Source organism: Rhinopithecus roxellana, chromosome 9 (genome assembly GCF_007565055.1).
Source record: "Rhinopithecus roxellana isolate Shanxi Qingling chromosome 9, ASM756505v1, whole genome shotgun sequence".
NCBI lineage: Eukaryota > Metazoa > Chordata > Mammalia > Primates > Cercopithecidae > Rhinopithecus > Rhinopithecus roxellana.
In genome coordinates, this window is record NC_044557.1 from 85,318,966 (window position 1) to 85,335,233 (window position 16,268).

The following is a 16,268-nucleotide window of genomic DNA, read 5'->3' on the forward strand; positions in this document are numbered from 1 at the left end:
TACAAGCAGATCAGCTGTTTTGCTTACAGTAGTAGAGAATGTATAAGTTAGGAAATAAAGTTCTTAATGAAGAATATAGTAAAAATGTTTTTTATTATTATTTCAAATATATTTAAATATAATGTTACTCCACTTAGGAAAGATTTTTAAAAGGAGGAAGCTGCACTGTTGTAAAAGGCTGCGGTTTTATAAGTAGAGGTATGGACTGATTCATTTTAGTTTTTGGTGTAAAAATTTTGGTACCACTGGGGTATTGGTGTGTTAGCACCAAATTACAGTTTCACCATTAAAATGGTTTTTATTTAGTTGTTGCTGTCATCTATTGATTCTTTCCTAGGCTTTTAACATTTACAAAACATGCGATATTAGAACTATTTTAGTATTCACTTTGTTCACTTGATTGTGTAATTAGGTCCTCAGAGTAAATATTTTGCTGAGTTAAATTCACACTCTTGGATTTTACAGAGTTTTGGGAATGGGAACTTTTTAAAATTTTAGTTTCTCAGCATCAGAAATGTATAGCATAAGTGAATGTGACCAATAGTGTTCATAGCCAAAGAATTCTATACTTGTTGAAAATTTTGGTCTTTTCCTGGATTTGCTGGGGTTCGTTTGCATATTGCCACCTCCATTGTATGATAACATTGTGTTAGCACTGATGATTAACAATACGGCTCTGATTTCCTTCTTGGATTCAAGATGTACACATCCAGTACCAGTGGGATATTAAATTATCAGCTACTGGATTTCTTTTTATTCAGTGTGACTTTAAAACTGTGAACTTTGGAAGAAAAGAAATTATAGTGTTTTTGCTCACCCCAAAGCGATTGATGGAAACAACTTATTTTTCAATTAAGTTTGCTGGCTGTCAGAACAAATGAATAAAACTATTTTTAACTGAAATATGCATTATGATGGAGGTTAGGGATGGGTAAGAGAGAACAGAGCTCACACATATAAAAGATGGGAAAAGGTAGGGATTGTGTCAAGGGTCAGAATCAGTTTCCTGTGTAGAGCTGTAGCAAGCCATCTCCTCATGGTTTTGCTTTTGAGTTGTTCAGAGGAGGTTCTGACAAAACCGAGGAGCTGTCATCCTGTCCCTTCTTGGTGCTGCAGACACTGCTTCCATTGTGATTGCCCAGTGTGTAACTATCTTAGTAAACTTCCTCTCTCTCCCCTCAAGTTACTCTTGTACCAGGACAGGAAGGCAGGAAACCTTGTTTTTATGCTGGTTAACTTTGTGTGATAAGGACGAAGATGTTGGTATATAGGAATTGGCTGAATTGGTTATATTCAAGTATAAAAGTTACAACTTGTAGATAAAGACACAGTAAAAAGCTCAAATCCAAAGAATATACAAATCTCTGTCTGCAGTTAGACATTCTAAACCACACGTTTGATTTTATCAGTCACATTAACCTCAAAAAGCACAGCAGTGTCCCAATTTAAGAAGACACATAAAATACCAGGACAAGCTAAAAATAATAGAGCAGACTATATTTGTATCCCTTGAACTGAAACCTTTAAGGTATCCTTAAAGCACTCTGGGGCGTTTGAACCAAGCTCATTGTGCGGTTGAATTTGGTGTAAAGAATCCACCTTAGGTCCCATCCAAGGAAGATTATATTTTAAAGTATTAAAAAGGACTTTGTTTTAACATGGGTTCAACTACATCATGATTTTCTAGGTTTAAAGACAGTTTTGATTCAGAATATTGAATTAAATGTAAATGTTCACAGTGTTATTTTAGGTTGCAAGACTATCAAGTGCAGAAAGTCCTGTTTGGGGAGTTATTTGATTATATCAGTTTTTACATTATTTATTTCATGTTTTTGAAAGGCTGGGAAGGACTAAAGAGTTTCAGAGATTTGGTTGTTAAATCCTGATCTGATCTCTTGATTTCTCCAGGTTTGGGCCTTTGTCCTGTTGCTCATTAATAGCACAATTATTTTGTCTTTTCAGTGCCTCAGACACCCCAAACTCTTCCTCTCAGGCCTTTATACCTTCTGTTGCACTTTCCTAGAGCCATCATCTCTGCATTCTCTGACTAGCCAACTCCTACTTAACCTTTTAGGTCTCAGCTTAAATGAGCTCCATGAGGAAGTAGGTATCTTTATCTTTTACTCACTGCCATATGCTTGGCACATACTAGGTGTTTGTTAAATATTTGTTGAATGAATCAATGACTAGTGTGCAAAGAAAAATACCTCAGAGTAGAATGCATGGTACTGACATTAAAATGCAAAAATTACCTTGGGAATCTCACTCCAGTGCTCTCATTCCTCTCGGTCTAAACCAAGTTTTCTCTAGTGTTCCCTCCTATATCCTTTTCTTCTGGTATTGTATCGCACTTACTGTGATTTGTCATTATGTATTTTACTTTTTTGGATTTCTGTCTTCTATTAGACTGTAAACTTCACAGAGATAGTGTCATTTTTTTTTCTTCTTGATAAATAGTTGACGTAAACGATTATTACTTTAATGAATGAATAAATTCTATATAGGGTTAGATTTGATTTTAAAAGGCTCTTTCAGAGCTAAAATCTTGTGATTAATACAGTGTTTTGTAGGTAAATCTAGTTTTAGGATCATTGAACTGTCAGAAATACATATTCCATGTCAAACTTTTGGCCATTCTAATTTTGTTGAGTTTGTGTTCTCTTTTTTCTCTTAGAGTAAAAGTGTATACCCCGGGTTTAACATAGCACTCTGCCCATAGTCGGTGGCTAATGATACTTTGGTCTTGAGCTGTTGTTAATTCCTATAGATTTATTTTAATATCTCACTGAATTTTTTGCAGTTTCTTTCCTTCTTTTCTTTTCTTTTCTTCTTTCATGGCAGAGTCTTGTTCTGTCGCCCAGGCTGGTTCAAGCAATTCTCCTGCCTCAGCCTCCCAAGTAGCTGGGATTACAAACATACACCAACACACCTGGCTAATTGTTGTATTTTCAGTAGAGACGGCGTTTCACCATGTTGGCCAGGCTGGTCTCGAACTCCTGACCTCAAGTGATCCACCCGCCTTGGCCTCCCAAAGGGCTAGGATTATAGGTGTGAGCCACCATGCCTGGCCAATTTTACAGTTTCTTTCTGCTTTACCTCAAATCATGGCATTTTAAAAGAGAGCTGTGTTTCTTATAGTAATAGCTAAAACTTACTCAGAAATACTACATGCCATGCTGTGTTCTGAGCATTAAACATGCACAAAAAACATACATGTTGTCCCATTCTCACAGATGTTTGTAAGCTGTCTGAGATGGGAAATATCGTTATCGCCATTTTATAGATGAGATAATTGAGGTACTGAGAGATTAAATAACTTGACAATTGTTGCTCAGCTAATATAAAAGGCAGAGCAAGATTCTGAACAGTGGGAATCTAACTGCAGTGCCTATATTCTTAATCACTATGCCATACACACCCAGATAGAAAAATGGTAGGATCATAATGGAATTGTCTATTTCGTGTAATTTTTGCATTTTGATATATGTACTATGTCATCTACTCTCAGATGTTTTCGTTCTGTTCATTCATTCATTCATTCATTCCACAGATATTTAATGAGCACCAAGTATGTGCCAAGCCCAGTGTACTTGGCATATGCCAGTGAGTCAGAGATACCTACTCCCTCATGTAGTTATTCTTCCAAGTGAGGGGAAACAGTGAATGACAAAAATAATAAGTAAATAAATTGGTTAGTGTGATAGAAGGTGTTAAATGTTACGGTGAAGGTGAGGTCAGATGACAGTCTTATTATATAGAATGTTTAGGTGTAGACTGCATTGAAAAGGTGCATTTTATTGAAGACCTGAAGGAAATATGGGAGTTAGCCAAGTGGATACTTGGGAAAAGAAAGTTCCAAGTCGATTGCATGGGTAGAGCAAAGGCTCTTGCTGGGGAGAATGGCATTGTGGCCAGAACAGAGTGAATACAGGGTTACGGCTATCTTTCCAATTCTTCGTGCCTACGAGGTGGTGATTTAACCAGAGACACAGGCATGGGTTAAAAGTGAGGCCCGCTAGAAACAAGCCATAGTTTGCTGATCTATTCTAATCCACATTCCTTAAAAATAGCTCCATGAGAGGAGTGAATTGGCCTTTAAATATCCTCCTGTGGGAAACACATGCCTCATTCTGGTTCTCTCAACAGATGTCTTAACAGAAAGACTGGTGAACTCTCCCTTTTCATTTCTATTTTGAATATTCGTAACATCAACTCATCCACAAACATAAGGCAGTGGGTATTAAACTTTATCTCATATTCTTTTCTGGTCCTCATTATTAGTATTTGGGGAAGAGACTGCTAGTTTTGCCCAGTTTTTTCCTCTTTGTATATAATTTTAGAGCTGTCAGTGGATAGGTTTCTTTTTTGTGTTTTGAGACCAAGTTTTGCTCGTCACCAGGCTGGAGTGCAGTGGCGTGATCTTGACTCCCTGCAACCTCCGCCTCCCAGTTTCAAGTGGTTATCCTGACTCAGCCTCCTGAGTAGCTGGGATTACAGGCACCTACCACCACACCCTGCAAATTTTTTTGTTTTTTTTTTTTTTTAGTAGAGACGGGTTTTATCATGTTGGCTAGGCTCGTCTCGACCTCCTGACCTCAGGTGATCTGCCTGCCTTGGCCTCCCAAAGTGCTGGGATTACAGGCATGAGCCACTGTGCCCAGCCTGGATATGGGGTTTTTACCCAAATATGACCTTCTATGTGAAGGAGAATAATAACATGTCCCATATTATGCTTATTGAACCAGTGTTCCTTGTGTTTAGCATTCCCACTCCCAACCTTCTAAGTGTCCTGGTTTGAGCAGTAAGTTTTATGGGAACCCTAAAGTGTGTCCTCCTTTGATCACCCTATGTATGTATGTATGTACCTATGTATGTATGTGGCATGGTCTCGCTCTGTCATCCGGGCTGGTCTCAAACTCCTAGGCTCAAGCAGTCCTCCCACCTCAGCCTCTCAAAATCTGGGATTACAGGTGCGTGCCACCACACCCAGCCCGATCCACTATTTAAAATGGACTCATCCTCCTGCCGTCACTGTACCTTTATCCCTGTTCTCTGTCTTGTCTTTCTATTTGCTCTTAACCACTATCTAACATACCTAATGGTTTATTTATTTACTACTTTGGTTTAGCTGCTGTCCCTTAGTGAAATGTGCACCCTATGAGACAAAGGAAACCTATCTGTCCTGCTAATTGCTGCTTTCCTACTGCCTAAGACGTAGTAGACTTTTTTTTTTTTTTTTTGAGACGGAGTTTTGCTCTTGTTGCCCAGGCTGGAGTGCAATGACGCAATTTCGGCTCACTGCAACCTCCGCCTCCTGGGTTCAAGCAATTCTCCTGCCTCAGCCTCGCGAGTAGCTGGGATTACAGGCTTGCATCACCATGCCCGGCTAATGTTGTATTTTTAGTAGAGATAAGGTTTCTCCATGTTGGTCAGGCTGGTCTCAAACTTCCAACCTCAGGTGATCCACCCACCTCGGCCTCTCAAAGTGCTGGGATTATAGATGTGAGCCACCGCGCCTGGCTAGTAGACTCTTATTTTAAATGGATGAATGAATTAAATCTTCTGGGAGCAACAGAGGTTTCAGTCATTAGAAGCAAATGAGAGAGTGATGGAGATTTTTGTGGAAATTAAAAAACACTTGTTCTACAAAGAAGGGAACAACAGACACTGGGATTTACTTGAGGGCAGAGGGAGGAAGGAGAGAAGCAAAAAAAAAAAAAAAAAAAAAAAAAACAACTCTTGGGTACTAGTCTTAACACCTGGATGGTGAAATAATCTGTACAACAAACCCTCGTGATACAAGTTTACCTTTATAACAAACCTTCACATGTACCCCGAACCTAAAATAAAAGATTAAAAAAAAAAAAAAAACTCAAAACTTGGTCTTTCTAGTGCTTTAAGGGTTAGTGACTCTGATTTTTTTTTGAGAAGGAGTCTTGCTCTGTCGCCCAGGCTGGAGTGCAGTGGCCGGATCACAGCTCACTGCAAGCTCCGCCTCCCGGGTTCACGCCATTCTCCTGCCTCAGCTTCCCGAGTAGCTGGGACTACAGGCGCCTGCCACCACGTCTGGCTAATTTTTTGTATTTTTTAGTAGAGACAGGGTTTCACCATGTTAGCCAGGATGGTCTCGATCTCCTGAACTCGTGATCCGCCCGTCTCGGCCTCCCAAAGTGCTGGGATTACAGGCTTGAGCCACCGCGCCCGGCCAGTGACTGATTTTTGTAAAGTGTTCACAAATCTTTGATTTCAGATTCATCTATAATTATTTAAACTGCAAGGAATTTATTGTAAATCCAATGGTTTTCTGTTTTTTTTTTTTTAATAGTTTTCAGTTAGAGAAAAATCTAACTTTAAAACAGTTATCACTGAATATTTTAATTTTGCACTTGAACATTATTTGCATACATTTTTATAATGTCATTGATTCGTAGCTCACATAATTTTAGAAATGGATTTAGGTGTATATTAACTTCTTTACCTAAAAAAGTAAACTAAAATACATTTGTATTTTTTTTTTTTTTTTTTTTTTGAGATGGAGTCTTGCTCGTCGCCCAGGCTGGAGTGCAGTGGCGCGATCTCGGCTCACTGCAAGCTCCGCCTCCCAGGTTCACGCCATTCTCCTGTCTCAGTCTCCTGAGTAGCTGGGACTACAGGCGCCCGCCACCACGGCCGGCTAATTTTTTGTATTTTTGGCAGAGATGGGGTTTCACCGTGTTAGCCAGGTTGGTCTCGATCTCCTGACCTCGTGATCCACCCGCCTCAGCCTCCCAAAGTGCTGGGATTACAGGCGTGAGCCACTGCGCCTGGCCTATTTTATATTATACCTTTCTTTCTTAAAAATGGTATAAAATGAGTCATATTTTAAGTGTTTTATAGAAGTTTGGTGTTGGAATGAAACCAATGATTAGTAAATTTTTTCTTTGACTAAAACAGTAATGAAATCTTTGGTTCATTTGATGATATTTTTGGTTGATATTCCACGTTCTTATTCTCATAGATTTTGGTTAATTTTTTGTTACTGATACAGTGTTCAGTTGAATTTGTAGGCTTGTGGATAGGAAGTCTCAGCAGTTGGTAAGTTGAATTAATATATTTCCCTTTTTCAAAAATTGGGGCTGTGTTGAATCTATGGATTGATTTGGGAGAATTGACTTACGAACAATATTGAACAATACAGTAATGGACATTGTATATCCAGTTATTTAAGTCTTGTTTAATTTTTCTAAGCAATGTGTAATAGATCTTAATGTGGCGGTCTTGGTGTTTTTTGATGATATTGTAAATAATAATTTTTGGCTTTTAAGTTTTCTGGCTAGGTTCAGTGGCTCACGTCTCTAATCCCAGCACTTTGAGAGGCTGAGGTGGGCAGATCGCGTAAGGCCAGGAGTTCAAGACCAGCCTGGCCAACATGGCGAAACCCTGTCTTTACTAAAAATACAAAATTAGCTGGGTGAGGTGGCATGTACTTGTAGACGCAGCTACTCAGGAGCCTGAGGCACAAGAATCACTTGAACCTGGGAGGTTGAGGTTGCAGTGAGCAAAGATTGCATCACTGCACTCCAGCCTGGGCAATAGAGTGAGACTCTGTCAAAAAAAAAAAAAAAGTTTAATTTTACAATTCTTGGCCTAGTGTATAGAAGTAGATTGTCTTATTAGTTTATCTTGTAGCCTTATTATAAATTTACTTATTAGTTCTGGTGATTTGAGTATAGAAAATCAAAATAAATCTGAATGTGTTATTGGCAAATAAAAACCGTTTTCTTTTCTGACCTTTATATCTTCATGTGTCTTTGCCTTGACCAGGACCTCTATTATAGTATTGAGAAATGATAAGAGGAGACAGATTTTCCTTTTTTTTCCCCTGAGGGAGAACATGTTCAGTGTTAAGTATGTTAACTTTAGTTTTGTCTGTTTAGTTTTTGTGGATATCCTTTTTCTTTTTTTTTGAGACGGAGTCTTGCTCTGTCGCCCAGGCTGGAGTGCAGTGGCGCGCTCTTGGCTCACTGCAACCTCCACCTCCCAGGTTCAAGCTGTTCCTCTGCCTTAGCCTCCTGAGTAGCTGGGACTACAGGCGCATGCCACCAAGCCCGGCTAATTTTTGTATTTTTTAGTAGAGACAGAGTTTCACCACATTGGCCAGGCTGGTCTCAAACTCCTGATGTTGTGATCCGCTTGCCTCGGCCTCCCAAAGCACTGGGATTACAGGCGTGAGCCTCTGTGCCTGGCAGATACCCTTTTTCAAATTGAAAAAGGTTGCTTTTAATTCTTAGGTTTCTGAGAGGGTTTTTCTTTCTTTCTTTCTTTTTTTTTTTTAAATTATGAGAGGTTGTTGATTTTTGTCTAATGCTTTTTCTGTATCTATTCAGTTGCTCATATGAATTTTTTGTTTTAATTTTTATGTGATGAATTGTGGTGTTTAAAATTTGTATTTATCTTTATTTTTTGAGAAATGAGGTCTTGCTGTTAATGTGTTGCCCAGGCTGATCTCAAGCTCCTGGACTCAAGAAGTCCTGCTGCCTCAGCCTCCTGAGTACCTGGGATTATAGGCACGAGCCACTGTACTCAACTATGAATTAGTTTTTAATGTTAAAACAATCTGCGTTGCTGAGATAAACCCCACTTGATCATGATGTATTATCCTGATTTTTTGTTTTTTTCTTTTATAGAGACAAGAGTGTTACTCTGTTGTCCAGGCTAGAATGCAGTGTCATGATCATAGCTCACTATGTCCTTGAACTCCTGGGCTCAAGCAGTCCTCCTGCCTCAGCCTCCTGAGTAGCTGGGACTACAGGTGCATGCCACCACACCTGACTAATTTTTAAATTTTAGTCATTTTTCTAGAGCCAAGGTCTTGTTTTGTTGCCCAGGCTGTTCTTGAACTTCTTGCCTCAAAAGAGCATCCTGCCTCAGGCTCCCAAAGTGCTTGTGTTATAGGCATGAGCCACCACTCCTGGCCTATTCTATTTTTATATAGCTAGATTTGATAATAATTTGTGCAGATTATTTGTATCTATGTTTATGAGGGGTATCTGTTTGTAATTTTTTTCCTTGTAATCATTTTATCAAGTTTTCATATCAAGGTACTGGTGTTCTAATAAAATAAGTTGGAAAATGTTCCCTTTTTATGTTTATTTATATGATTAATTATGTAAAGTTTAAGAAAAACATTAATCTATAGTGATAGTAATAGCACTTTCGGTGGGGTAGTATTAATTAGAAAGGGACATGAAAATAAAACATTGATGGAAATGTTCTGTATCTCGGTCTAGGGTGGTAGTCATAAGGATGGAGATAAAATGTACACACGTATGTATATATGTGTATTTTAAAAGTCATTGAGCTGTTCACTTTAAGATTTGTGTATTTTATAAATTATACTATTAAAATCAGACTATAAATGTGTCTCACACTTAACATTGCATTTCTGAAAATCAAGCATTTTTCTCTTTTGCAAAGGGAAAATTATATACATCAGCAGAAAACATTAAACCAGTTTCTCAAAAAACAGTGTAAAGACTAGATGTGAACAAAATCTAAAATGTAAGATTGAAAAGTATTTAAAACATTGTTTCCTGATTACCAGACAACATGGTTAACAGTTGTTTGTATGTGGAAAATGTGCCTGCTGTTCACTAAATATTACAATGTATGACAAAGCAATACAACATGAAATAAAATTGCCAGAAAAAAAAGGCAGACAAAAACCTACAATGAAAAGCACTGGGTGCTGTGGCTCATATCTGTAATCCCAGTGCTTTGGGAGGATGAGGTGGGTGGATTGCTTGAGCTCAAGAGTTTGAGACCAGCCTGAGCAATATGGCAAGACTCCGGCTCTACAAAAAATACAAAAAAAAAAATTAGCTGGGCATAGTGGTGCGACACTTGTAGTTCCAGCTACTTGGAAGTCTGAGGTGGGAGAATTGCTTGAGTCAAGGAGGTTGAGGCTGTGGTGAGCCGTAGTCACGCCACTGCACTCCATCCTGGGCGACAGAGCAAGACCCTGTCTCAAACCAATTTCCTATAATTATGAAATGAGATTTGAGGCCTTTAGAAAGTTGAGGAAGGAGGTAAAGAGCTTGAAGCAGTCCTTGTAATTGGTCAGGGAATGGGGCAATTCAGGCCAAGAAGTTACTGAGATGTCCAGTCACTTCATGTTACTATAGAGCTGGGAAGATTGTGGATGATGTTCTTTCAGTGGTTGATGATTTAGAGTAGGAAAATGGGAAGCTAGAGCTTCGTTTGCATTCCCGTTGGCTGTATTCTTAATTCCTCTGTTTGGGATTATAGGAAGTATTAGAGTATCTGTAGAAGAAAGACTTCTTACAGCAATCACTTTCAAGTGTTGGAGTCCCTTAATTTTCTGATTTTTGGCCTCCTTTTCAAACTGTGATTATGAGACTCTACAAGTTAAGTCCTACAAAATTTACTTGGATTGTAACTTGAAACTTTTCCATACGTACTTTTGTTTAAAATTATATATGAAGTTTTAAAGATATAAATTTATATTGGCCAAAAAATGTTATGTTGAGAGATGTGTGTAGTCTTTCATATTAAAAAAAAAGGCAAGGGAAAAATCCAGGACCTTGTTAACCAGGGAGGGAGATGTTCTGTGGGTGATGCTAGAGTGTTGTATTTCCTTCAAGGTGTGTTTTGTTACCTCCCCTACTCTTTTATTTTTCTAAGAAACAAAATACTGTTAGAGTATCATATATGTTAATACTGTTTTTTGACTGTGAAAATCTTACTGTTTTGTAAAATTGGCAGAATCAATGAGATGGTAACAACCCCTGACTATTGTATATTCTTATTTTAACTTTTATGTAACTTCATAATGGAGTTGTATACTCATGGTAGGTTTTCAGTTTAGAAAAAAAAAATACATATTTTTTAAATAGGACAAGCTTTAAAAGAAGATATTTTTAAAGGAACATTTGTGCCTAATTTGGTTATTGGATTATGAATACATTTCAAATATACCAGATGTTACCATAGTAAGAATAGTCATCTTTTGTTTCCTTTTTTAACAGCCATTTATAAAGATATGAGGGGTAACAGGAAAGATATTGATTAGGACTAGGTAATGATTCCATGGGAGGGTCTCCGTAGATTTCTGTTTGAAGAATATTCCTACTTTGAAATCCCCTTTTCTTGGCCTTAGAAAATTAAGTTCATCCTTCTTTAATAACTATTATTGTCTATTGAATGCTAACTTTGTTTCATATATCTTGGTAAACACTTTATATTTATTATTTCAACTCCCACTTTACAGATATGGAACTTGTGGTGACGTAAGAGTTGTATAGTTGTGAGGGCTAAGCACAGTCCTTGTATGACAGGTACTGCTGCCCTTCAAGATCTTGTTCAGACGTCACCACCTATAAAGCTTTTCTTGATATGTGCTAGTTCTGTAAAATACCTACCTTCTTCAGTTGTAGGCTCAAATATTAGATTGGGCTTGCTTCTTCAAAATTTTATTTTGGGGATTTAGGTGAAGTTTTAGCTGTCCTGTAATCTATAGGGTCTTGCTCATGGAAAGTACATAATGGCTCAAGGTAGAGATAATTTCATCTTGAAATTCTGAGGGGATATACTTAACCACTTAAAGTCATCAAAGCCATAAGAGTTGAAATGCTGTTGTAATAAATTATCTATTTTCCTTACTGTGGGTTGTCTGCATATAGAGATTCTCCTTCCTCCCCTCCCCCCTCCCCTCCCCCCTCGCCCCTCCTCGCTTCCCCCCCCCGCCTCCCTCCCTCGCCTCCCTCCTCCTCTCCCCCCTCCCCTCCTCCCTCCCTTCCTCCCTCCCTTCCTCTTGGATTCCAGTGATTTTCCTGCCTCAGCCTCCCAAGTAGCTGGGATTACAGGCACATGCCACCAAGCCCAGATAATTTTTGCTTTTTAGTAGAGACAGGGTTTCACCATGTTGGCCAGGCTGGTCTCAAACCCCTGACATCCCAAAGTGCTGGGATTACAGGCGTGAGCCACCGTGCCCGGCCCAGTTTCACATATTTTATTATGGAAAATTTCTGGGAAAACATAGTATGTTGAATGCATTCTTATACTCAAAATTGAGAATTAAGTGAGATTTGGCATGTTTTCTCTCTCCTTGGCCTCTGGAATCCTGGCAAGAGACTGAAATGTTCTTTTCTTTGGAAACTGGTCTTAGCAAAGGGCTCACTTTGGACATCAGGAGAATTGGCCGCTTCTGAAGGCTATGATATGATTTGGCTGTGTCTCCACCCAAGTCTTATCTTGAATTCCCACATGTTGTGGGAGGAACCTGGTAGGAGGTAATTGAATCATGGGACAAGTCTTTTTCGTCCTGTTCCCGTGGTAGTGAGTAAGTCTCACAAGATCTGATGGCTTTATAAAGAGGAGTTGTCCTGCAAAAGCACTCTGTCTTTGCCTGCCGTCCATGCAAGTTGAGACTTGCTCCTCCTTGCCTTCCGCCATGACTGGGAGGCCTCCCCAGCCTTGTGGAACTTTAAATCCATTAAACCTCTTTTTCTTCCCAGTCTCAGGTACGTCTTATCAGCAGCATGAGAACAGACTAATAATACAGGCTGCTTCTCTGCTTAGCCCAACCTACCAGCAAATTGTGCTCACATTCAGGGCTTTAAGCCAAGGATGGACAGCCAGATATTTAAAGACAGCCTCTGTTTTCAAAATGTGAGACCAAAACAAACAAGCAGAAGAAAACAACTTGTGGGCAACAAGATGAAACGGCAAGCAGAAGGAAGCTAAAAGAAAAATATTAATATCTCCAGAGAGCTGAGAGATTTGCACCCAGGAAAGACAAGTAGGAGTCTTCAAAAGTACTCCCAGCTGGGTGCGGTTGCTCACACCTGTAATCCTAGCATTTTGGGAGGCTGAGGTGGGTGGATCGCTTGAGCCCAGGAGTTCGAGACCAGCCTGGGCAATGTGGCAAAGCCCCATCTCTACCAAAAAATACGAAAATTAGTAGGGGCATGGTGATGCACACATGTAGTCTCAGCTACTCAGGAGGCTGCAGTGGGAGGATCGCTTACGCCTAGGAGGTCAGGGCTGCAGTGAGCCATGATTGCACCACTGCACTCCAGTCTGGGCAGTAGAGTGAGACCCTGTCTCAAAAAGAGAAAATATTATGTCCAAAGAACAAGACAGTTTAAGAAAGCACAAATAAACTCTGTAGAAGCATTGGAAAGTAATGTCAAAGACACTTCCCAGAACATGGAAAGAAAGGCCAAATTTAAGAGAAAAGAAAATGGGTGATGAATCCAGAAGGCCTAGCATACAAATAATAAGAGTTGAAAGTAATTTGTAATTATAACTGAGAAAGAAATAAAAGGATAAAACAGCCTCAAAGAAATTATGTAAGAACATTTCCCCAAACCAAAGGATAAGGATTTCTGGTTTGGGCCGGGCGCGGTGGCTCAAGCCTGTCATCCCAGCGCTTTGGGAGGCCGAGACGGGCGGATCACGAGGTCAGGAGATCGAGACCATCCTGGCTAACACGGTGAAACCCCGTCTCTACTAAAAAATACAAAAAACTAGCCGGGCGAGGTGGCGGGCGCCTGTAGTCCCAGCTACTCGGGAGGCTGAGGCAGGAGAATGGTGTAAACCTGGGAAACGGAGCTTACAGTGAGCTGAGATCCGGCCACTGCACTCCAGCCTGGGCAACAGAGCGAGACTCCGTCTCAAAAAAAAAAAAAGGATTTCTGGTTTGAAGGTTCCCAAATCGTGGAACCCCTTTAGCTGCCTCTCTGGCTTCCTCATATGCCCTCTACTCCTCCTCCGTTCTTTCTAGCATCAGTGCGGGCATAATGTATTGTAATAATTATGTAACAATTTTGATATTTTTCTTTATAATGCCTATTACAATTGTATTTTTTTATAATACTTGTTACATTTGTAACTAATTTTGTATATGTGTTTGTTTCCTAACCAGGCTAAAAACTTTTAGAGTGGGAATATATATACGTATTTTCAATTAATTTACCTTCTATATGGGCACACCTCTTACAGTACCTAGCCTGGTATAGTAGGGGGCTCAATCAATATTTTTAGAATGTAATCTGAGGGAGGTGCGGCACATTCATGAAAGGCATGAATAAATGAAGCCAGATGGCTTTGCAATAGTAAGTTGCACCTTGCTTTTGGCTGAGTACTGTGATGATGGGTAGTTGCTGCAACTCATCTGTGTGTTGCCACACAGCAATATGGACCTCTAGTAACAGGGTTTTCTGGAGAATTGAGAAAGCCAGTAGGCCCAGATGCAACAGGGCTTAGTTGAGCTGAAGCAAGGTTGATGGAGCTAGACTGCCCAGGGTTGAGTTCTGTGTTGTAGGTACAAGTATACCTCCGAGATAATTGTGCTTTTGAATCCACACCACTGCAGTAGAGCAAATATTAAGTGTGCAATACCATTCTTTCTTTTTTAAAAAAAGTAATGCCATAATTTACAAATACTTTATTGTTAAAACCAAAAAAAAAAAAAAGGCTACTCATCATCTGAGCCTTCAGTGAGTCAATCTTTTGCTGGTGGTGGGTCTTGCCTTAATGTGGACCAAGGTGGTGGTTGCTGAGGGTTGGGGTGGCTTGGCAATTTCTTAAAATAAGACAAGAGTGAAATTCACTGCATTGATCGAATCTGTATATCACGATGATGTTTGGTAGTATTTCACCCATGGTAGAACTTCTTTAAAATTGGAGTCCGTCCTCTAAAACCCTGGCATTTCTTTATCAACTAAGTTTATGTAATATTCTAAATCATTTACTGTCATATCAACAATGTTCACAGCATCTTCATCATTGGTAGATTCCTTCTCAAGAAACCACTTTCTTCATGCATTCATAAGGAAGAACCTCCTTATCTGTTCAAGTTTTATCATGAGATTGCAGAAATTCAGCCATATCTTTAGGCCCCCCTTCTAATTCTAGTTTTCTGCTATTTCTAGCACATCTACAATTACTTCCTCCAATAAAGTCTTAAACTCCTCAAAGTCATCTGTGATGGTTAGAATCAACTTCTTTCAAACTCCTGTTTATGTTGCCTTTTTTTTTTTTGAGACAGAGTCTTGCCGTGTTGCCCAGGCTGGAGGGCAGTGGCACAATCTTGGCTCACTGCAACTGCCTCCTCCTGGGTTCAAGCGATTCTCCTGCCTCAGCCTCCCAAGTAGTTAGGACTACAGGTGCCCACCACCACACCTGGCTAATTTGTTGTTGTTGTTGTTGTTGTTGTTTTAGTAGAGATGGGGTTTCACGGTTTCACTATGTTGGCCAGGCTAGTCTTGAACTCCTGACCTCACTATCCGCCCGCCTCGGCCCCCCAAAGTGCTGGGATTACAGGCATGAGCCACCACGCCCAGCCCATGTTGCTATTTTCACCACCTCCGTGAATCACGAATGTTGTTAATGCCATCTAGAATGGTGACTCCTTTCCAGAAGGTTTTCAAGCTTCTTTGCCCAGATCCTTCAGAGGAATCACTATCTATGGCAGCTATATCCTTACCAAATGTATTTCTTAAATAATAAGACTTGAAGTCCAAATGACTCCTTGATCCACGGTCTGCTGTATTAGTCCATTCTCACACTGCTATGTAGAAGCTGAGACTGGGTAATTTAAAAGGAAAGAGGTTTAATTGACTCAACAGTTCTGCATGGCTGGGGAAGTCTCAGGAAACTTACAATCACGGTGAAAGGTGAAGGGAAACCGTGGCATGTCTTACATGGCAGCAGGAGAGGTGAGAGTGCAGGAAAAATTGCCGTTTTTAAAACCACCAGGTCTCATGAGAACTCCCTCACTATCACAAGAACAGCATGGGGGAACCACCCCCATGATCCAGTTACCTCCTACCGGTTCCCACCCTCAAAACGTGGGGATTACAATTCCTGTGGAGATTTGGGTGGGGACACAGCCAAACCATATCAGCTGCAGAGTGGGCATTGTGTTAGGCAGGCAGGAAAACATTCATCTTCTGGTACATCTCCCTCTTAGCTTTTGGATGACAGGAGTATTGTAAATGAGAAGTAATATTTTGAAAGAAATCTTTTCTTCTGAGCAGTAGGTCTCAACAGTGGCCCTAAAATATTCAGTAAACCATACTGTAAACAGATGCGCTGTCATCCAGGCTTTATTCTTCCATTTATAAAGCACAGGCAGAGTGGATTTAGCATCATTCTTAAGGGCCCTAGGATTTTCAAAATGGGGAATAAGTGTTGGCTTCAAGTTAAAATCACTAGCTGCATTAGCCCCTAATGAGAGCCAGCCTGTCCTCTGAAGCTTTGAA

General features: G+C 39.9%; 1 protein-coding gene across 14 annotated transcripts in view; it reads left to right on the plus strand.

Moving 5' to 3' along the window:
- Positions 1 to 16,268, plus strand: part of PTK2 (protein tyrosine kinase 2) — a 357,696-nt gene that overhangs the window by 83,304 nt on the left and 258,124 nt on the right. The window lies entirely within an intron of this gene.